The sequence below is a fragment of the Halichoerus grypus genome, chromosome 5, assembly GCF_964656455.1.
Source record: "Halichoerus grypus chromosome 5, mHalGry1.hap1.1, whole genome shotgun sequence".
Lineage (NCBI taxonomy): Eukaryota > Metazoa > Chordata > Mammalia > Carnivora > Phocidae > Halichoerus > Halichoerus grypus.
Genome location: NC_135716.1, coordinates 37,826,471 through 37,849,846, shown reverse-complemented (window position 1 = coordinate 37,849,846; position 23,376 = coordinate 37,826,471). Strand labels below are relative to the sequence as shown.

Here is a 23,376-nt window from a genome sequence, read left to right as displayed (position 1 = left end):
TTTCTGCATGACTGTTTTAGCCAGTGGGTCCTTGGCAGATACAACAACAACAGAGGCTTCTGGTCTTGCTTCTTCTCTTGCATTCTTGATATCTACTGAACACTTTGTATGTGTTGGGCACTACTCTTCATTATCTTACTGAATTGTCACAACTCTGTAAGGTGGATACTATTTTCGTGCCAGTTTTCACAGATAAGAAAACTGAGGCCAAGAGAGATTAAGTATCTTGCTAATAGTTATAGCATTATGTACTCACAGTGAACATGGACTGCCGGCATGCTTGACCATTACACTCCACCGTGCCACCTCATAGCCTGAAAAGGTTGGTAGAAATTCCTGTCTAAAGACACAAAATGGTAATATCTGCACTTTTTTTGAACACCAGCAATGTGCCAGGTACCACGGCTTCTGTTTTATATATCTTGTCCCTCCAGCCCTATAACCACCCCATGGATTTTATAAATGAGAAAACTGAATCTCAGAAACCCTAAGCTGTGTGTCAAAGTCACACAGCTAGAAAGTACCAGAGCTAGAATTTGACCTCAGATCTTGAATATCTGACTCTGAAACCTATACTTTTTCTTTCTTCTCACTCTACCACACTGTGTCATCTCTTTGCATATTATTAAGTTATGGGGCCTCCGTTTCTCTAGATCTAAAATGGAATAATCAGTCCAGCACTGAGAATCAAGAATTTAGATCCTCCACCCACATTGGAGGAGTGTGCTGAGAACAGCAGCGATTGTTGTCTAGGTTTGATCAAGAGTTCCTGTTAACCAAAAATTTGTGTTATTTTTCAAATATCCAGTAATTCTGGGGAGTGTGATGAAGGAAACATATTACAAGTTTTAGCAAGAGAAGAAGGTTGAGGATCAGTGAAGGTCAAACACTGGAATTAAAAAGCATCTGGGAAGTGTGTTGGGGAGATATGGGTCGTCTGGTATGAGCAGCTGCAGGGCAGGTGTGAGGGGACCGAGGTAGCCTGGCCATGGGAATGGTCAATTCATCTAAGTCAGGGGTCCAGACACTAGCCTCTGGTATCTGATGGCTTTGCAGAGCGGACAGCCAGGGCCCAGGATTTGGATGCGAGCGCCTGCGTTCCCTTCCAACCCACACTAAAATGAAGCCATTTATGCAACAAATATTTACCAGATAAGCCAGGCAGTCTGAGACAATAGACAATTGAATCTGAGCATTTATTACTGGCAGTAACTTAGGCTTGGCACAGCGGGCAGCGGGCCTGTGTGTACCATGTACCTGGCTGAACACTTCAGTAAATAGACCTCCCGGCCCCTGGCGTGCAGTCAGTCCTAGAGAACAAATCCTTCTTCCTCAAGGATTTTGCATGCTAAACCAGATCCAAGGCTGCAACAAAAGCTTCTTCCAGAATTTAGGAGCCAAAGAGTTGTTGTCTACAGCTGATGTGGGGAGAGCCGCAGGATATATTATTAAGTAAAATAAATACTATGTAAACTGTCACTTTTGTGAGAAAGTAGAGGAAAATGAAAGTGATATTCATGTTTGTTTATATATACATAAAGAAACTCTGGGAGGATGCATACGCAACTAATAAGAGTGGATATCTCTGGAAGAGGGTGTGGGCAGGAATAGGGTGAATGGAAGGGTGGGAGGAAGACTTCATTTCACACTTTTTTACTTTTTATTTTTAAAATTACTATATAATAAAAATGACCCTTTTTTGAGTCTTTTAAAAAAATAGAGTTCGATGGACATTGGGGAGGGTATGTGTTGTGGTGAGCGCTGTGTATTGTGTAAGACTGATGAACCACAGACCTGTACCCCTGAAACAAATAATACATTATATGTTAATAAAAAAATAGAGTTCTATCAATTTTAACACATGTATGGATTCATATAATACTACCATAATTGGGATACTAAACAATTCCATAACCACAAAATACTATGCTATCCCTTTAATGCCACCACATCCCGCTAACTTTAACCCGTGGCAATCACTCCTTTATTCTCCATCCTAATAATCTTGTCTTTTCAAGAATATCATGTTAATGTAATCGTGTAGTGTGGAACCTTTTTTTTTTTTTTAAAGATTTTATTTATTTATTTAATTGACAGAAAGAAAGAGACAGCGAGAGAGGGAACACAAGCAGGGGGAGTGGGAGAGGGAGAAGCAGGCTTCCCGCTGAGCAGGGAGCCCGATGCGGGGCTCGATCCCAGGACCCTGGGATCATGACCTGAGCCAAAGGCAGATGCTTAACCAACTGAGCCACCCAGGCGCCCCAGTGTGTAACCTTTTGAGACTGCTTTTTTTCCCCACTCAGCATAATATCTTTGGGACTCATCCAAATTGTTGTGTGGATCAAAAGTGCATTCCTTTGTATGTATGGATGCAATACAGATTCACCCCCCCTCCCCATTTAAGGACATTTGGCTTGTTTCCAGCACGGGGCAATTATAAATAGACCTGCTGTAAATACGTGTGTACAGGTTTCTGTGTAGACATACATTTTCATTTCTTTAGGGTAGATATGCCGGTGTGTGATTATTGGGTCATAGGGATATATTTCACTTGATGAAAAACTGAAACATCTTTCACTGGGGCTGGACCATTTTGCACTCCTGCCAGCAATGTGTGAGAGTTTTAGTCGCCCCATAGCCTCATCAGCAACTAACTGGTGCTGTTGTGAACGTGGGTGTATAAACATTTCTTCAAGACCCTGTTTCCAGTTCTTTGAGGTATCTACTCAGATGTGGAATTTCTGGATCAAATGGTATTTCTATTTTTAATTTTTTGAGGAACTGCTCTAGTGTTCTCCACAGAAGCTGTACGATTTTACATCCCCACCAACAGTGCACATGGGTTCCAATTTCCCCACATCCTCACCAACACTTGTTATTTCCTGTTTTGTTTTTTGTCTCCTCTTCTTGGAACTGTAGTTCTCCCAGAGAAGACTCCCCTTCCTCAGAGTTTTAAGTCTCGTGGGTTCTAGTGGGTTGTTACTGCCGTTGCAACCACCAGATTGCTGGAGGGCTGGGGCATAAGAGAAGAGAAATAAGAGAAAATACAATGGGATTTTTCTATTCTCTCGGGAGCATTAGGAGTACCTTTGCCCAGTCCTTGAAGAGGAGCTCGCGCTCGAGCTTCTCCTGGAATTCTCTGCTCACCAGGGCTTTCTTCCGGGTTTCTGGATGCTTTGAATCCATGTCCTACGTTACCGATGGGAAGAAATGTGAACTCAGCACTGGTGTGATTCCATGGTACTCTGAATTCTGATGTTCTTCCCCCATCTGCCTGTTGCTACTGGCTTTTCTCCATCTTCAAATCATCTTCCACGAATTCTACTCAGGCTTTATAGTCAGTGTGAAGGAAAGGGTGAAGCACAGTTTCTCCATTGCACATGGAGCTGGAGCCCAACATATTTATATACCATATTAATGGATTATCTATTCAAAGTTTAAGTCTAAGAAATCCTCAAATCATTTTAAAAAGAAAAAAAATACTCTCTACACAATTTATGTATGCTGTTACACCAACAGGCACTGTGAGCACTGGAAGAAGGTGATTTGTGGCATCTCTCTCATGTGGACCAAAGTTTGAAAGGCCCACCCAACCCTGCTGAGTAGCTTCCTCTTCCTTTCACAGGCTGAAAGCAGTTCCAGTCTCTGGACCATGAGTCATCAGTAGGGACATTGATAAGGTTTGGCCCTCAGGAGACTCCTAGCCTCTGCCACATCTCCACAGTTGACTCTTTGCAGAATGTAGACAATGCAGGCCTCAGGGAGGGAAATGTGTTTCTTTCGCATCTGATAAGGTTCAAGTGGTGCGGATTCTCTCCTAGGCTCTTGTGGGGAAGTTGTTTATTCAGGGACGGAAGGGTCAAGCCAGTAAGCACACCTGCCAGGTGCCCAGCTTACTTCCTAAGAGGAATCTTCCGCAGTGGGACTGCATGAAGTCACATGGGTCCTTCAGATCCAGAGGGAAGCTGAGGAGAAAAGTAGATCTGCTCCAGAGGAGCCACAGATTCAAGAATGAGCTGCGCTTCACTGACTGAAAGTAGTCCAGGAAAGGAAGGGGAATGTATTTAGAGGGTGGAAGGATATGGTAGGACTGAGGAGCCCATCTCCCAACCCCGAATCACATTCAGCCAAGACATCCATCCTGAACAGTCTGTTGGCTTGCAAAGGGGCCACCTTTTGCAATCAGGAGCTAAATAAAGATCTCCAGGATTTGAGTTCCTGAAGAGTTACTTGGTCCTTTGTGTGTGTGTGTGTGTGTGTGTGTGAGAGAGAGAGAGAGAGAGAGAGAGCAAGCACTCTGCTCATCCCCTCCTCCTTATTGGTTTTCTCTTGCATGTTTCAAGATCAATATCATTAGGTGGTTAAAAGCTTGGATCCAGAGTCAGATAGATCTGGGTTCATATTTTTAACTTTGCCACCTACTAGCTGTGCCTCAGGCAAGTTATTTACATTTCTTAAGCTTTAGTTCCCTCATCCCCAAGATGGATCTAAGAATAGCGCTCAGATTGTGAGAATAATATGAGGTAATATGTATAAAGCCCTTCACCTACTGCCTGACACATAGTAGGAGTGTGCACTCAGTGAATGGTAGTTATCTTTATCAACATTCTCCTCTTCATCACCATCAATCATCATGATTTTGATTATAGAGACTCTACGTCCTTCCCTGGCCTATTTAGTCCTGGGAGGGCCCAGGTTGGAAAAACCACTAACTGAGCATTACCTGCCAACAATTGTCCTACCTATAAAGGACAGCTCCCCACAATATGGGGAGGATGGGACATCTCTTCATCAGTGGGCTTTGGCCTCCTTGACTACGTTGGCCTTTTGCAATCCTATCAAAGCTCAGAGATGGGCATGAAAACACCACCGAGAGCTCCGTGTTATTTTGGGGTGGGGTAGACAGGAAGAGGAAGCTGGGGAATAACCAGGTCTGCACAGGCTCCAAGCCCTGGCTGCTGGAGGTATCACAGAAGCCAGGTTTGTGGGTTCACTGGGTGTTGGTCTCAGCTGGTCTGCTCCTTACCTTGCTCAGGTATGTGTATGGGGGAAAGCATGGTTTGGGTAAGCCAATATAGCTCAGGGGTTATTATCTGAGGGGCCTCTAGAATAATTAGCATCTGGATTCCCAGCTGCTAAAAAATTCCTACAAGGAAAAATAGACTTCATAAAAATATGTTTAACTCGAGAGTTGATTTGATATTCCCCCAACAATGGGCTGATCTGTTTACATAACTTCCCTAAATGCAACCACTAAGATACATAAGCACTATTTGACCGTTAGGGAATAATTAGCTCAAAATAGTTATTAGCAAGTTTCCTCTCAGCCCCTGGAGTATGAGATGATGCCATTATTCTACTCCAAAACTCTGTTCTTTACTAGTATCACTTCAAGTAGAGCAAATGCTGCCAAAACCCACACCACGTCTCATGAATCCCTCCCACAATGCTCTGGCCACCTTGGTTAGCAGTGACCCGTGGTTCAGCTGGGAATCTGCCTCTACCCTCATTCCTCCCTCAAGTGCCCCAGGACGAGAGAACTGGACACAATAGCTCCAGAAGTCACAGGTGCAGGGTCACCCACACCACACTCCCCTACTCCCCAGGATAATCAGACCCTCCATTCTTTAATTCTGAAGACAAAATTATTATAAAATGTCCTACTAAAGAATTTCTACTACCATTTTTGCTCACATCTTCTATTACTATCTCAGGACAGATGTTATTTTAAGGAACGTCATTACCGAGTCAAAGAGTTTGCTCAGTTTTAAGGCTTTTTATTCAAGTTGACTTCCAGAAAAATCATATCTATATATTCTCCTTTCAGCAATATGTGAGATTGCTTGTTGCCTCCAACTCTTACTAGTACCAAGAATTATAATTTTTTTAAAAAGTTGTATTTAGGTACATGAAAAATTTGCATTTCTTTGATTATTGGTAAAGTTGAACATGCCTTCATGGCATTCTTAGTCCTTTGCATTTCTTCATCGTGACTTACCTGTCTATATGTGTTGCTCATTTTCTCGTTGGGTATTCTTCATCTTTTTCTTGTAAGTTTCTAAAAGCACACAATAGTAAGTAAATCAATCTTATGTCTATCGTATAAGTTGGAAATACTTCCCTCAGATTGTTGTATGTATTTTTAATTTTACTATCTTTTTGGGCCCACATTTCTACCCCAGGGGCCGTGGGAACTATATTCTAGCCTTTGGTTGAACCCCTGCCACTCCTCCCAATCCCATCTTCTTCACTGATCACTTCATTAATAGTTCCGGATCAATTTGCTTCCCATACTCAATCCATACTCAGTCTGGTATCAACAAACATAGATAGCTCATCTGCCATGTGCAGGCACTTTGGCTAGGGGCTAAAGTGAAGAGTTTCTAGTTTATAATGTCTCCTGTGAAACTAAGAGAGAGAAAAACAAAAACCTGGTGGGAAACTATGGGGATGAGAACCAGCATTTATTGATCACCTCCTGTGTACCAGGTCCATGCAGGGCATTTTGTGTACCGTCCCTGCTTTAACCGTTACCACAACTTTTCAGGTAGGTATTTGTGAGAGTGGATTTTATATGTCATCTTGACTTGGCCATGAGATGCCCACATATTTGGTTAAATATTATTTCTGGGTGTGTTTGTGAGGCTGTTTCTGGAGAAGATTAACACTTAAATCAGTAGACGGAGTGAAGCAGATTGCCTTCCCCAGTGTGGATGGGCCTTACCGTGTGTGTTGAAGGCCTGAGTAAAACAAAAGGCTGAGTAGGAAAGAATTCTCTGCTGAACGGTCTCTGAGATGGGACATTAGTCTTCTCCTGCCTCAGACTAAAACTTACACCATTGCCCTTCCTAGTTCTCAGGCCTTTGGATTTTTTTTTCTTCTAAGATTTATTTATTTGAGAGAGAGAGAGAGTGTGTGCGCATGCATGAGCGAGTGAGTGGGAGGAGGGGCAGAGGAGAGAGAGAATCCTGAAGCAGGCTCCCCACTGAACAGGGAGCCCAAGATGGGGCCAATCCCAGGACCAGAAATCATGATCTGAGCCGAAACCACGAAAAGGCTGCTCAACTGACTGAGCCACCCAGGTGCCCCCGCAGGCCTTTGGATTTTGATGGGAACTCTATAGCATTGGCTCTCTTGGGTCTGGACTTCTCAGCCTCCATAATCACATAAGCCAATTCCTTATAATAAATCTATTTATATGTACATATGTGTATATTTATATTATGAAATTCTATATATATAAAATTTATATATATGAAATATATACATAAGTCATATTTATATAAATTTATATATATAATTATATACAGAAATTACATATACATAAGCTTACATAAATTATATTATATATACATGTATAGATGTATATTTATATATGTGAAATTTTTATATATAGAACATACATATAATTATATAACATGTATAATACACACCACCCCCAACACACATACACATCCTGTTGTTTCTGTTTCTCTGGAGAACACTGACCCCCATTTTAAAGATGAGGATACAGAGGCTCAAAGAGTGTCAGTCACTTACCCTAAAGTGGCCCAGCTGGTAAACAGCAGGGTGGAATCCTTGTCTGTTTGGCACCATAGCCCAGGCTTCCTGTGCTCCACACGGGTTCTGGGTACAACGTATTTCAGCAGGGCTGGGACCAGGAGACGTGAATGAGGTGGGTCATGCAAGCGCGGAGTCAGATCTTGCCTTTACTTAGAAATTTGATCTTTTTGGCATTAATTTTTATTTAAAAAATATATTGCATTAAAATATCATTTATCTTCAGTGTTACATTTTTTTCTCCTCCCTCTTAAATTTTGTGCCCAAGTGAGTACCTCACTGACCTCACCCTCAAAGGGAAGAACCTCCACCTTTTTCAAAGAAATGAAGGTGCGGACTTGTGGGGGAGGGGGGGTTGGTGAACTGCGTGCAGAACGGGGTCGGGAGCCCCCGGTTCGAACCGCGTTCCTGCAGGGACCCTCTGGGTGGCTCTGAGCAGCATGTTGGCCTCACTGTGCCTCTTGCCCCGTCAGTAGCAGATCGCTTCTCCCTGCCTCAGAAGCAGGGCTGGAAAACGAACATGGTGCTCAGTATGCCCGTTGTACGTAAGAAAGATGTTCTGCATAAATGCACATGATTTTGACATTTGGTGATGAGCAGCATTCTAAATTATCACAGTCTACATGTCTATTTGTGTTTAAAAGGCACACTTTCTTCCCAGCCCGGGCCCCCAGAAGGCAGGGGAGGTCAGGCGAAAACTTCCCAAGCCTGGATGGTGTGAGAAAAAGCCTCGGGGTTCAGGCTGCCTTTTCCAGCCCAGAAACAAGCCTTCCCAGGACAGTCTGTGTTTCTGAGATGAGTGAGGGAGGAGTCTGGGTCAGGGACCTGAGGGGAGGTCACTTTTCAGCTCTCTGACCTGAGAGACCTGCCCAGGCGGCTCACTGAGGTGGGGTCTGCCCAGTTCCCCCAGGATTCCCACATTCCCCATCCACATTCTAACCATTCTCCAATCTGAGACACATTCCCACTCCCCCTGCCTGGAAGGCAGCCTGAGAGCTAATCACATTCCCTCCCACTTTGTCCACTCCAGCGGCCACATGACTGAGGGGAAATGGCAAGAAACAACTCCTGAAACTGGGCCCAACTGATAGGGCCCAGTTCCTGGAATCACAGCAGAGAGGCGGCCTGCTGGGGTGGGGGCCAGCCTTCCCAGGGCTTGGGCTCTGTCCTGCATGGCGGGGTTTCAAAGTCCATGCAGGCCCCAGCTGGGCTGCCTGCCTCCCACAGAACAAAGAAAGCCAGGCCCCAAAGCCTCCTCCTCACTCAGGAAGCCTTCCCCCACCCACAGCCTGAGGGGCTCTGCCTGCTCCCGACCTTCCTCGCATGGACTCTACCCTCCTTAAGGCCACGTCTGCCTTGGATCACCGGGCAGAATCCCGTCAGCAGGGAATTTGTCTCAGCCATCTTTAATAGGGATAGCTGTCACTTGCTAAGCAGTTTCTGCATAAGCACTATCTTACCTGCTCGAACCCTGGGAGGTAGGCATTATTATCATTACCATTCTGAAGGAGAGACTGAGACTTCAGGGAATAAAGTAACTTGCCCAAGGTCACCGGTAGGTGGCTGAGTCAAGAATAGAGTCTATGTCTGTTTACTACCGAAGCTAGTGGGTTGAAGCAACAAGCCGGGAGTTTCAGATACCAAGGACCACGGGAGTTAGGCCAGAAGTCTCAGTGAGAGATGAAGAACAGGTGGATCTATTGTGAGGTGGGAGGGGCCTGCCTGTTTGAGAGAGCAGGCACTCCACCGCTCTGGCTGCTTCTGCCATGTGGGAATGCAGGCCCACAGCAGTCAAATAGATCTTTCAAGAAGAGCTTGAAATTCACATTTTTAGGTAAAATGTCTTGGTTTTTATGTTTTGGCAACTAGTTAAAAATAAAAGCAAAACAAACAACATTATGCAGGCTAAACGATAGAAGTCTTTGCGTCAGATAGAGCTTGTGAGCTAGCAATTTGCAACTTCTGTTCCATGCAATAGCACTATACCGTGCTCTGTGCATGTGAGCTGCACAGCGAATGTTTGTTACATTAAATAGAAAGTAAACCAGCCCTACTTCTAGGGACAATTGTATCTGGAGGGGAAAAAAAAGTTACAATTTCATATATTCCTTAGGATGCATAACTGTAAATGACATGGCCCCGGTGTTGCCTGCTGGGGCAGCAGATGGACAGTCAGATGCACATAGAGACCAGGCTGCTATATTTATGAGATGTTCTGAAATGAATCCTCCTCTCAGGTGTCCAGGGTGAGACCACGTCCTGGGACGAAAGGTGTGTTTACATGATGCTTGGCCCACCAAAGACTTGGCTTCTCTGAGCTGTCCTGTTTGTGTCCCCTCCCTTACCTGTGGAAGCAGCCCAAGACTCAGCCCTGGGACCTCAGCAATGTGCTCTCTCGCTCGCTCTCTCTCTCTGTCTCTTCCTCTAGAAAGCAGGGATCTCAACCCCTCTCCTGGGTTTGACTGTCACCTCTACATCTCACCCAAGCCTGGAGCCAAGTTCACCATCTTTCTCCCAGAATCAGCATGCCCCACCCTCCAGCTGGCCTCATTTCAGTCCCTGCACTGTCGCTCTTCTGCGGGGGCAGCTCCAAATCCCAGCCTCATTCTTGAATCTTTCTCCTTCCCGCTTTCATCAATCAGCCCCAAAACTCAGCCAATATCTCATTCCGCCTGTCACCACGTCATACCTGGCCATTGCTATATGCTCTTAACTGATGTCACTGGGATAATATTTGGAGATATTAACTCCCCCCTGCACCCACCCCCCACCATTCCTTTATTTCCCTTGTGGCCCTCTCCCATTCAAACTTGACTGTGAGGCATCCACCCATTGCTTCAAGAAAGCATTGTTAGAACTTAAAACTGAACAGTCAGGTTCTTGGCTTTTGAATTTCAAAAGCCAGTGATCAGTCTTGAGGACGAGGTGCTCAGTGAGAGGAAGGACCCTATCACATCCTCTTCCCCAGGAGATAAATACTCCTATGCTGGGCCTTGGGGAAGGTGTGGAAGGGGAGAAACTGGAGGGTTTCTGAGAAGAAACTGTGCCTTTATTCCACACCCAAGCTGAGCCCTAGATAGATTTCAGAGGAGACAAAATGGGGTCGGGAGGCTTGGGTTCAAACCCAGTTCCCAAAGCGACTCTCTGTGTGGCTGAGGACTAGAGGTGCTGAGGACTAGAAATGGCTACATGGGTCTCTGGAAGACCTCAGTTGTCCTCCCAGTCTCCTGTGAACTCCAAGACATGTGGGAGAACAGTCAGATTTCCTTAGGTTCCCAAAAGAGGAATGAAAGAGCTAAGTGACAATCAATAAAAGCCTTCTGGATGAAAGTGAAGGTCATATACAAGCTGTAACCTCCTTGGCTCCATGACTGGGGACATGCCAGGAGTGGTGGTGGGGGGGGTGCATCTCAGTGGGTGGTCAGATGGGCAAATGATGACCAAGAACCTGACTCCATTTCCCAATACCCCTCCACCCCCCACCCCCACATTCCCTATTGTAGCACTGACCCAAGACCCTGGAATTCAGAAATAATCTCAGTGGTTGAGGAATAGGGCAAAATCTGAATTGACAGAGATTATTAAATCAGTGCTCCCACCCTTGAGAAGAGGAAATGTAATATGGGAATTGTAGAAAAATAAAGTTGTTTTTCTTAGGACTTGATCTTGTGTCCTGAAATTCATGAGTGCTCCTTGTCTCTGTTCTCTCCATATTCTAAACTACTCTGTATTCTGCAGCTAGATTAATTTTCCTAAAATACCACTTTATACTTTTATGGATTCAAAGAATAACACAGCCAGGAGCTGTGTTAGGGAATTAAAAACCTTAAATGGAGTGTAATAAGAAAGATGTAAAATACAATTAAGCCGAGATGCCATTTTTCAAGCAAAAATCCAAAAGTTTGACAATATACTGTTAGTGGGGCCATGAAGAAGTAATCACTCAAACATTGCCATTAGAAATGCAAAATGGTACAACCCTATGGAAGGGAATTTGGCAATATCTAAGCAAAATTATGTATAAATTTGGTCTTTGAACAGCCTAGCCCACTTGTAAGAATCTATACCATAGAAACATTGGCAAAAGTAGGAAGGGATGTCTGCACAAGACTATTAATTGCAGCACTATTTATATTAACAAAGAACTGGAAGCAACCCAAATGTCTATCAATAGGGGACTGGTTAAGTGAATTATGGAGTTTATTATTATTAAAATACACAATAGATGACCAAGCAGCTAGGAAAAGGAATGAGAGATATTTCTACATTCTATTGTGGCATGATCTACAAAGCATATTATTAAATGGGGAAAAAAGGTGCAGAATATTATGTATAGTATATTCCATTTTATTTGAGAAAGGGGAGATTATTTGATTATATATACTTATTCCTTACATATTTTTATTTTTATTTTTATTTTTATTTTTTTTTAAAGATTTTATTTATTTATTTGAGAGAGAGAATGAGAGACAGCATGAGAGGGAAGAGGGTCAGAGGGAGAAGCAGACCCCCTGCTGAGCAGGGAGCCCGATGCGGGACTCGATCCCGGGACTCCAGGATCATGACCTGAGCCGAAGGCAGTCGCTTAACCAACTGAGCTACCCAGGTGCCCCTTCCTTACATATTTTTAAAATGCGACATAACAAAAATTAACAATGGTTTCTTATAACGAGAGAGGAAATAAAATGGAGAAGACAGGACTAAAGCAAGACTTCTTTGAATGTACCTTATTTTATAATTTTTTACCTTGGAACAATGGAAATGCTTTATATAGTCATAAAGCAAAATTAATCAAATAGAAAAATGCAATCCTTAAGAATTGAAAGTAAATAAAACAGTGAAGCCTGTATATCAGTTTGGTGGCTTAATCACATAGGGAAGAATTATTTCAAATGACTTTAATTTATTATTTATTTTTTTGTTTATTTTTTTATTTATTTTTGAGAGAGAGAGTGCACGTGAGCAAGGTGGGGAGGGGCAGAGGGAGAGGGAGAGAGAGAATCTTAAGCAGGCTCCATGCCCAGCAGAGAGCCCAATGCAGGGCTCAGTCTCAGGACCCTGAGATCATGACCTGACCGAAATCAAAAGTTGGACGTTCAACCAACTGAGCCATCCAGATGCCTCTCAAATGATTTTAAAACATAGGAATTTGATTAATAACTCTAGTGAGATAAAGCCTAAGGATTAAAAAAACATCAAACTTTAAGTAGAAAGATTAAACTGTTTTTCAGTAATTATATTGTTAATAATATTCTACTGTTATTCTGAAATATACATAAAACAGGATAAAGCAAGTAAATAATTCACTTTAGGATTCCAGATTTTCAGAACAAGAGAAAATAGATATAAATATAAAATTAAAGCTAAGTAAAAAACATGTGGTTTTAAATTTGAATTGTAAATCTCAGCATGAATCCAGGATATGTTTTTTCTTTAAAAACAAAAAACAAATAAAACCTACTTCTTTCCTTTCTCTGTCTGCTGAAAAGACCTAGATACAATGACCTACCTAGGAATAATGAACACCCCTAGGGCACAGATTGTTGTCTCTAAATACCATTTCCCATGAAAAGGAATTAGAGCTTTTTGTGAAATGGCTGATTTCAGTTCTGGACCAGAAAATGTATAAGATGAGCCTGGAAAGCAAGGAAGATATTAAAGATTGTTGAGATCATACAAAAAGGACCCAGGAGCCAAATTGAAGGGGCTCCCATTGACCAAAGATGGGAATTTCTGAGCATCAAAATGAATAGTAATTGCAATGAATTTAACATATCAAAATTATTAAAATCCATGATTTCATCATCATCATCATCATCATCATCATCATCATAAACTAATTGGTCACCTTTGGAGTATGCTAGGAGTATACACATTATTCTGAAAACTTATAAATAAAGAAAAAGAATTAAACATTTATTCTACCTTTTCAGGTAGTCAAATAGTTGATGTAGAAAAGAAAAAATTCTTCTTTATAGAAGAATTCTAACCTATAACTGAAGAAGGAATTATAGAATCAGAATATCACCATTTTGCAGCTACAATTGTTACAATGGACTAGGTAATATCAATGGCTGCTATACAATACATGATCTCTATCAATGGCAGCTAAAACCATTAGGTGAAAAACTGAGGGGGGACTTCATAATGAATGACTCAGGCTAATAATACCTGAACACAATGATCAATCTTAAGATGACAAAAAGAGAAATGACCAAACATTGCATGCCACCTGATGTGATGCATCTAGAAGCACACAGTACCACTGATGGAATATTCCCCCCGCCAAAACAAACTGGACTCTAACCAAACCTCAAGATCTAATCACAGTCTACATTTTCCAGGGTATAAAAGGGGCAAAGGAACATATGAATTGACACCACTAGGATGAAGGCTGCCAAATCTAGAATGTTGCAAATAAAGTGCAAGGAAAAAAGTAGGAAGGGAACCTATAAGTTTTAAAAGAGACCTACAAGACCTATTCACTAAATTCAACTTGTGAACCTTGTTTGGATCTTGATTCAAACACATCACAAGATTTTGAAAAGACAATTGAGAAAATTTATTTAACAATATAGGAAATTGTTAAATATTAGTTGATGTCTTTTGCCATTATGATAAAAATTCACTCTGACCTGGTACTTAGTGCCTTACACTTGAATCAAAAGATTCGGCTTAAGTTCTAGATGTGCCACTTACTGGGCTATACATCCTTAAGGAAGTCATTGGATGGCTCAGAACCACCTTACTGGATTCTTGTGAAAATGTGAGATAATGAATGTGAGAGCACTTTATAAACCATATAAACCATCTCCCATAACTAACCCACATGATTCCTTCAAGCACAAGATTCCTGAGCCGTTAACTTTGTTCATGTAATTTCCCCCTACCCAGGGTATTTTCCTCTATCTTGTGTGCTTATGGGTGTTTCACCTTTCCTTCTACCCCCAGCCCAAATTTTACCTTTCCCATAAAACCTTTTCTAACCACTTCAGGCCACAGTGGTTTTCCCCTTCTCATGGCCCATATATATTATCTGTAATGCTCACTTGGCACTTTAAAATGGATTTTTGGGGTATAACTCTCTTCCTGTCTAGACTCAAGGACTCTTGACAATATGGACTCTGTCTCATTTATCCATTCTTCCCTCTACCACATATCCTAGCACAATATTTACCTACAATGTATTTGCTGATGATAGTTGCAGCTTCAAATAAACTGTATTATTCAGAAATCTTTTTGCAGTGACAGAAACTCAACTCAATATAGCTTGAGCAAAAGCAAATTAACTGGCTTGTATAGCCAAATTACAGGAAGGTCATGGGTGGTGTGAGCCTGAAAGATGACTGTTACCACGGGCTGGATGTGCAGGACTCACTGTAACTCATTCTTTACTACCGCACACAGTCTTTTCCATGTAACAGGGACACAGCTTCCTACCACACACCTCCCTGACTAATTCTGATTCAAGAGTCCTGGGAAAGTACTCTGATGGGTCTGGCTTGGTCTATACCCACCCCCACAGCCAGGGAGTGAGATGGAACTCCTAGTGGACCATTTGTTAGAGATGGGGAAGGGAACAGTTGCCCCTAAAATGGGCCAACTGCCACCAGAAGGAAGGAGAGGAGCTGAACATATAAGCCATGAAGTATCCACTATATGAGCTATTAATATGTTCACTCTGTGAGCCACTTGAAACAATGGTTATGCTATTTTGCTAAGAGATCCTTAACTACCTACTCCTATGGATTGTAAACTTTTATTAAGTCAAAGAGAACTGGCATTGAATCTACCTACCATGTGCCAGGCACTGTGCAGTAAACAAAAAGACAAAAACCCCTGTTTTCATGAAGTGGAACATGAGAGACAATAAATCAAGCAATAAGAATTTAGATAGTATGATAATGTTGAGAAGTGCTATGGAGAAAGACAAAATAGGAAATAAGGAAAGGAAGTGGCAGGGTAGATAAAGGAGTTTTCAGTTTTGAATAGAATAATCAGGGAAAATCTCAATGAGGAGGTAACATTTGAGCAAAGACCAGAAGGAGATGGGAGAGTCAGCTCCATACAGATATCTGAGGAAAAAAAGATCCAGACAGAGGAGGCAACAAGTGCAAAGGCCCTGAGGTGGAAACAAGAGACAGTTTGTCTGCAGAGGAGCATACGGGAGAATAGTAGGAGAAGCCATCAAAGAGGTAATAAGGGGCCGGGTCACACAGGGCCTTGTGTGTTAGAGTCAGGACTGGCACTTATTCTGAGTGAGATGGGACACCACTGAATTGAGGAATGACATGATTTGACATGATCTTATGTTCTGCATGGCCCCCACAGCATTGATTTTTAGAACTGTGGTTTAACACATGCCCTTGGAGTACCTTTCAGGGTTGATGTCAGAAATAGCCAAAACCTCTGCATTTTCAATAAAACTGTTTCCAGCTATTTACCATTTCTGTTGCTCTCTCTTCATCTTGATGTTCTGAGTTCCCATCTGGTATCATTTTTCATTTGTCTGGAGAACTTCCTTAACAATTCCTTTTGAGCAAGTCCACTGGCAACAAATTCTTTTAGTTTTGCTTACTCTGAGAATGTCTTTATTTCACTTTCATTACTGAAACATATTTTCACTAGAATTATGGGATAACACTTCTTGTCTTTCAGCACTTCGAAAATGTCATGCCACCTCCTTCTGGCCTACAATACTTCTGATAAGAAGTCCTCAGTCATTTGAGCTGTAGTTCCACTGCAAGCACTGTGTTGTTTTTCTCTGAATTCAAGACTTTCTCTTGTCTTTAGTTTTTAGTAGTTTGATTATGAAGTGGCTGAGCATAGATTTCTTTGGATTTATCTTCTTTAGGGGTCATGCATCTTCTTGAATATGTAGGTTTATGTCTCTCATCAAATCTTGGAAGTTTTCAAACATCTTTTTTTTTTTTTTTTTTTTTTAGTATTTCTTTCCGCACTGCACGATTTCTCCTTACCTTCTGAGACTCTGATGACACACATGTTATACTTTTTGGTATTGTCTGACAGGTCCCTAATGTCTGTTCCTTTTCCCAACATTTTTTATTTCTCTCTTTCAGATTAAGTAATTTCTATTAATCTATCTTTAAGTTCCCTCACTCTTTCCTCTGAAACCGTCATTCTGCTGTTGAGCCCATCAAGTGAGTTCTTATTTCAGTTAATATTATATTTTTCAGTTTTAAAATTTCCATTTGGTTCTCCTTCATATCTTCTATTTCCTTGCTGAGACTTTCTAGCTTCCCATTCCTGTCAAGAGAATTTACCCCTCTACTCTAAAAGCTTAACGTAATGCCAGCGACAAAGGAAAGAATATTTATATCCCATATCCATTATCACAGAGCAGGAAAAAAGAGTGAATCTGGAGCTGAGAGGCAAGAAATTGATAATCAACAAAAGCTGATGCTTCTTTAGCAGATGTATCTTCTGCTTTCCTACAGTCAGTGAACCACCACAGCCCCCATGTCAACTACACTTCCGTGTAAATTATACGTTCACCATCGACTTTCTTGAGAAATGGAATGTCAGTACTTGATTATTCATTAAACATGCACCTTTATTTTTTTTAGGCTGATGCTAGTAATTTTTTATCAAAAATTATGACTAAATATAAAATAAATAAAATCTTATTATTGTAGCAAGACCAGAAGAGAGAGGGAGACAAAGAAGGAAAGGAAGCAGGAGAGACAGAGACAAAGGGAGGGAGAGAGAATTTGTCCTTAATTTTGGATCATTTATATAATAGATGCTCTAAAGTCTTTGTTAGATAATTCCAATATCTGTGTCATCTAAGCATTGGCATCTAGCATTTATCTTTGCCCATGCAAATTGACATTTGTCTAGTTCTTTATGTGCCAAGTAACTTTGAATCATATTTTGGACATTTTGATAATTATGTTATGAGACTTTGGGTCTTGTTTAAATCCTATGAGGGATATTGTTATTTTTGTCATAGGAGGCAATGAACCTGATTAAGTTTAGTCAAGTTCTATCTTGTCTTATGTGGGTTGTGATTCCAATGTCAGGTTAGCTTTCAAATTCTTTGTAGTGTTATTTAGATCTGTCCATATATATGTATTCTTCACTAGCTAGTCTGGGATATAGGCAGATAGACTACTGTCTATCTGTTAGTGTGTTTGGTCTGCTGTTTGGGATCAGATCCACACATGTGCAGCTTAGCATGAGCCCTCCAGCTCACAAACACCTTTATGTGGTCACTTTCTCTGGTACTTTCCAATTCTCTGGGGTGCTCCTTTTCAGTTCCCTAGTCAGAAATCTGGGGCTTTGCTTACCCCACCCTGTTGTGTAACTCCCACATCTGCACTCACCTTCAAGTTCAAAGCTGTGAGGGGATCAGAAGGGAAAAGTGGTAAAGTCATGGTCCGTTCAATGGTACATCAAATTCTGGTTTTCTTACCCAATTTGCCTACTACTATTTGCTTTTGAGTCCTCAAATAGTGTCCCATGAATTCTGTCCAGGTTTTATAGCTACACTTCTCTGGGAGAGATAAGGTGGAGTGTGTTTACTCCATCTTACCTGGAACCTAAACACAATAAACTATTTAGAAGATATTCTTCAATGTGTTCCTTGATGTGCTTTATATAAAGACTCCTCTCAGAACTCAAGCTCAGAAAAAATCGAGTGAAAAATTTATGTAGATTTCTTTTCTTCCATTCCTAATTCCTTTCTTTTACCCTGGTTACTGAAAAGCTCAGAAAAAAATAATTTGGCTCATGTAATTGAACTGCAGTGTCTGGCACACAGGAGGTGCTTAGTAAACATCAGTGATCTCTATATTTATCTGTCTATCCTGTTATCCCTCAAGAGCTAAATTTTATGCTCATTTGAAGAAACTTTCTTGGTCTGGTTTTTGGATATAATTTTCCTCATTCCCATTCCTTTTATTACTTGGCTTTTCTTGTGGTTCTGTGATAGTAGTTTGGGGACTTATTTTCACCATATTAATCTTGTGAGCTGCCTCAATACTGTTTGAAAGCAGTAAAGCCATAAATGAACAAATAAATGAAAAAAAGATTGTATTTATGGAATGCTTCATAGTTCCAAAGCTACTTTCACACCTGTTCCATATTTCATCCTAAAAAATAGCCCAGAGAGTGAAGGAGAAAAGGTAGCATGATCCTCCTCTACAGAAGAGGAATCTGGTGCCCAGCCAAAACAGGCTGACTTGAAGATTCTTTGAGTACCCCTCCTACTCAACAGTGATGAACTGTTTTACATTTTTGTGTTCTGTTGAATGTTGTACCAAGGCTAAAAGCAGTTTGGAAACCACTCTAGAGAGTTCCGGGTATCCTCTGGGACCCTACGCTTCAGGAACTCCAAGCCTAGGACCTTCCCCACCATGCCCTCTTTTCTCAGACTGCCTCATGATTGGTTTAATTAATCCCTTGGGATCCAGGGACCCCCTAGAGATGCTGAAGGTTTGATGTTACTTGAGGGAGCATAATAAAAGTTTCTACCCCTTCCAATCTTAGAATAGGGGCTCATCCCAGAACAGGGTAGATCTGTCTACTCGGTGGGTTCTCCACTCCTATTCCTGTCCATGAACCCCTCCTGGGCTGGTACTGAGACAATGAAATTGACCTCCTGGCATATGTGAAGGATGATTGTCACAACTCATTCTTATTATTCATCTACATCCCAGGACTTCCCTTTTTAGTTCAAAAGGAGGGGCAGAATGTGGCCTTGATCATGGAAAGGCCAGTCTAAACACAGCACATGGATTAGCCTCTTTTCTTCCTTCTCTCCCTCAGTCACACTCAGAGGGCACAGATTGCAGGTGTCCACCCAAGAGTGACTTACTGCTTTTGGCAGTCCTAGGGAAGTGACACCAACAAGCAGGAGGCTAAAAAAGAGAGAGCTACTCAAGGAACTTATTGAACAGTCCCTTCCCTCAGTTCTTGGTGAGCTTTAGCAGCCACAGCCAGGTCCCCCTCACATTGCTTGGGTTGAGCTTGAACTTAGGCTGTGCCTACTGCCATGGTATTGGCATGGGTGAACATGGCCAAAGTCAAAAGACCAATAGTGGGAGCAGGGGTGATTCAGAGTGAGTCTGGACCTGTCATTCAGATATCCTCTAGTCCAATCCCCATGGACTCTCACTTCAATTCTAAGGGGAGGCTGTTAATTGTTACCAATATGGCAGTAGCCCTTTACTCCTCCCTGATCCATACCCTTTGCAACGTAACTTTGTAGCTCTCCCATCAAGAGGTAGAGTCTATTTCCCATTTCCTTGATTCTGGGCTGATCTTATAACTTTCTTTGGCCAATAGAATCTAGTATAAGAGACATTTTCCAGTTCTGAGCCCAGGTTTTAAGAGGCCTTACACACTTCTTCCCTTTCTCTTGGGATTCTTCCCCATGCATGTGAGCTAGCCCACTAGTGGATAAGAGGCCATGTGAACCAGAGTTCGTCAGCTCAGTTATCCCAACTGAGACCCTAGGCATGTCCAGTCAAGATCAGCAAAGATGACCCAAAGACACAAGAGGAAGCCCATCTAAGACCAAAAGAGTTGCCCATTTAATTCCAGCCTAAAGTGTCAAACTATAGAATCATAAGCCAAAGAAATGGTTGTTGTTTTATAGGCCACTGTATTTGGGGGTAGTTTATGGTATAGCACAAGCTAACCAATGCAGAGGAGCACAATGTTTTAATGATACCAGTCAGCTGACAGACCGAAACAGGAAAGGATGGGTATAGTGGGTGATAGCAGTGCAGGTTGTGTCTTTGGGGACATTGTTGTGGTTTCAGCAGTGATGGGAGTAGCCAGAGCAGGAAGAAAACAGACTAAACAGGAGTCCACAGTATCAGCAGGAGAAGCACTCTTAAAACCCATATCCAGGGACTCCCAGAAATAATTAGGAGAAATATGAAGGGTCTGGAAGACTTACAGAGTGGATTTAGTTAGAGCCAAGGAGACCACATAATTTGAATATTACATATGAGGATACACTTCTTGAACGTTTTTTTTTTTTTTACCTCAAATAAGAATTTTAACTCTCCAAAAGACATTAGAAATAGGAAGTTTTCATAAGCTTATTATGCATGAATTCTTCTGAAAGTTACTACTCATGGTTACTTTATTCTTCCTCAAGGGATTCTGTATTTTTCTCTATATTGCCAATTCTTTGGGGATAGTTGAAAGCAAAAATTGAGAAATGGGTGCAGATGTTGGCAGCATTTATCACATCTTATTTGTAAAAATGAATAAAATAAAGGGCACAAGAACAAATATTAGGACACTGTGGCACAGAAGTCTGATGCTTACTCCATTTGGTTCTCTTCCCCTTCCAGGCAAGTGTGAGGATTTCCCATGTCTGCTCCCCTGGCAGTCAGGAGAGGCCTCATGACCAGGACTGGCCAGTGGGTAGTGAACAGCCGTGATCCTGTCATTTCTGAACTGAAGCACTGATTGTTGGTCTCAGATCTTTTACCATCCTCGCCTGCCACACCGATGAAAGAGGCCATGTGTCCCAGGGGTAAAGCTGCAGGATGGTGGCATCTCTATCTGCATGGATCACTGAGTCACCCTGTAGGAAGGCACCTGCCCTAGAAGGCTGCCCGGTCCAGCTGTGGGTATTGCACGAATGTGAAATCAACCTTGGTCTGTCGAGCTATGAAGTCTTGGCATTGCTTGTTCTCAAAGCCTTCCCTGACCTAGTCTGAATAAGAGTACTGAAAAGCTGAAATTTTAAAAATCTGATTAAAAGAAAAAAATTATCAGTGCTACAAATAAATTACAAAAATGAGAAAAAATTTTGCGCTGTGGTCAAATGCAGATTATACATGGTTTAACTTTTGGCAAGCAAGGTCGAGTGTGCAGAGAAGAATCCAAGAAACTTTATGAGCATGAACATGATAATGCGAATTTTATCCATTTGGCAGAAGTCAGAGCAAAATTTGATAATATTATGGCAGAGCATTTATACATAATATAAATATTTACACCAAATAATATTGCACCTATTTAGGGGATGAAATATTAAACTAAATAATTAAAATTGTAGCAGATGCAATGAGTAAAATTGGTCTGAATAAGGGAAGAAGAGCTAAATATTACTCACTACTTTGGCTACAAACTTTGATGTTGTTGTATTTGAGACACAACCCCTGATGAATATAGTATAGATAACAAATTTTGTTAGACCGTGGATTCCCAAAATGCAAATATTTCTATATGTAAACATGGTTGGGAAGTTTTTTCCAGTAGATGACACAACTGGAAAAGGAGTATAAGCAGTGTTAGTAGAGTAACTACAAAAACAATCAAGAATAAAATAATGTGAGGGGCCATGGCTATCACGATGCTGCAAATATTCATGGAAAACACGACAGATTGAAACAGATGATTCAAAGAAATGCTTCTATGGCATTTTCTGTTCCTTAACTATGGATATTTTAATCTTGGCAGTGAATGGTGCAGCAAAAATCTTTTCTGACACCACTGAATTTTTTTTATGCCATCCACTATCTACATTCAATACACAATGTTTCACTGAAGCTGAAAAGCAGTTGTATAGATTTGTGTATTAAAAACACATTTACCAAACATAAATTTGAAACATTGTCAAATGCAGGATGGGAAGGTTAAGTTTATGCCATTATGGCATTAAAAACTCAATTAAATACTCTAAGCAATGCTTTTTTAGAAAATAGTGTAATAATAAAGACAAAGATTGTGGATTTCAAGCCAAAGGTAAGCTTTCAAAAACATCCACTATTACATTTATTTGCTCAGGGCTCATTTGGCAAGATATTTTAGGTAAAATGAATGCTATATCCAAAATAATATAGGAGCTGAAATTCAACACATTGCCCTAAGAGGCATCCAGAGAGGGATGTGTGTCTGCAGATGCTCACGGCATGGACTGGGAGATGGGGTGAAAGCGTGTGGGTTTCCTCTTGCTGGAGCCTGGAGCAAGTTGTTCAGGTCTAGACTCTGCACGAGAAGGCAGGTCACAATCATCCTCTGACAGGAGGCAAGCCTGCCTTGCAGTGTGGTAGGCAGGAGATTGACCAGGAGGGATTACTCTGGAAGGGCCTTTGCCATTGACACCTCAGAATTTTCATGTCTGCCGGCTAGCGGTCAATGATCTTCTCTGTACGGACTTACAGTAAGATTTTGTCAAACTCCACAGCCTCAATTTAGGTCCACATTCTAAGCAGGAAGTGCAGTGTGTCCACACCAGCCTGGGAGGCGGTGACCAGGCAGCAAGAGAGAGTGGGGGACGCGGCGAGAAGAGCTGGCAGAGGTGAAAAGCCACCATGGTTCCTAGCGCAGAGCTTCCCACTGGTGTGTGATGCTGATGACCAAGACAGTTTTGTACACTACCATACATGGTGACTGAATAGGTTTGACTCAGCCATCTCATTCCAGGGCCATAGATAATATTTTTTTGAGTAATTACTATGTGTAGGCCCTATTCTAAATTCTTTGTATGTATTAATTAATTCTTCACAGCCACTGTATCAGTGTGCCCATTTTATAGATTAGAAAACTGAGGTCCAGACAGGTTATATGACTTACCCAAGGTCAACTTAAATGGCAGCCAGGACCTTAACCCCAGCAGTGTGGCTCCAGAGTCCACACTGTTAATCAGGGTGCTGTAGAATTTGGGTGTTACCCTCATAACCAAAGGTTCACCATAGTGTTCAGAGTTGTCAGCCCTAAAAAGAAATAAAAAACAAAACACATATTTTTTCCCCCAAGAGATAAATCCAAAACCTGCTGCCAGGTTGAAGCTGCTTGAGACCATCAGGGTTTCGGGCATGGTGGCAT

At 41.7% G+C, this 23,376-nt stretch overlaps 1 long non-coding RNA gene across 1 annotated transcript in view; it reads left to right on the top strand.

The window, feature by feature from the left end:
* LOC144381723 (uncharacterized) overlaps positions 1 to 21,321 on the top strand; it is a 73,214-nt gene extending 51,893 nt beyond the window's left edge. Inside the window, exon 3 of the long non-coding RNA XR_013447495.1 lies at positions 20,892 to 21,321. This is a non-coding gene — a long non-coding RNA (uncharacterized LOC144381723). The remainder of the gene's footprint in view (positions 1 to 20,891) is intronic.
* Positions 21,322 to 23,376: the final 2,055 nt, after the last annotated feature.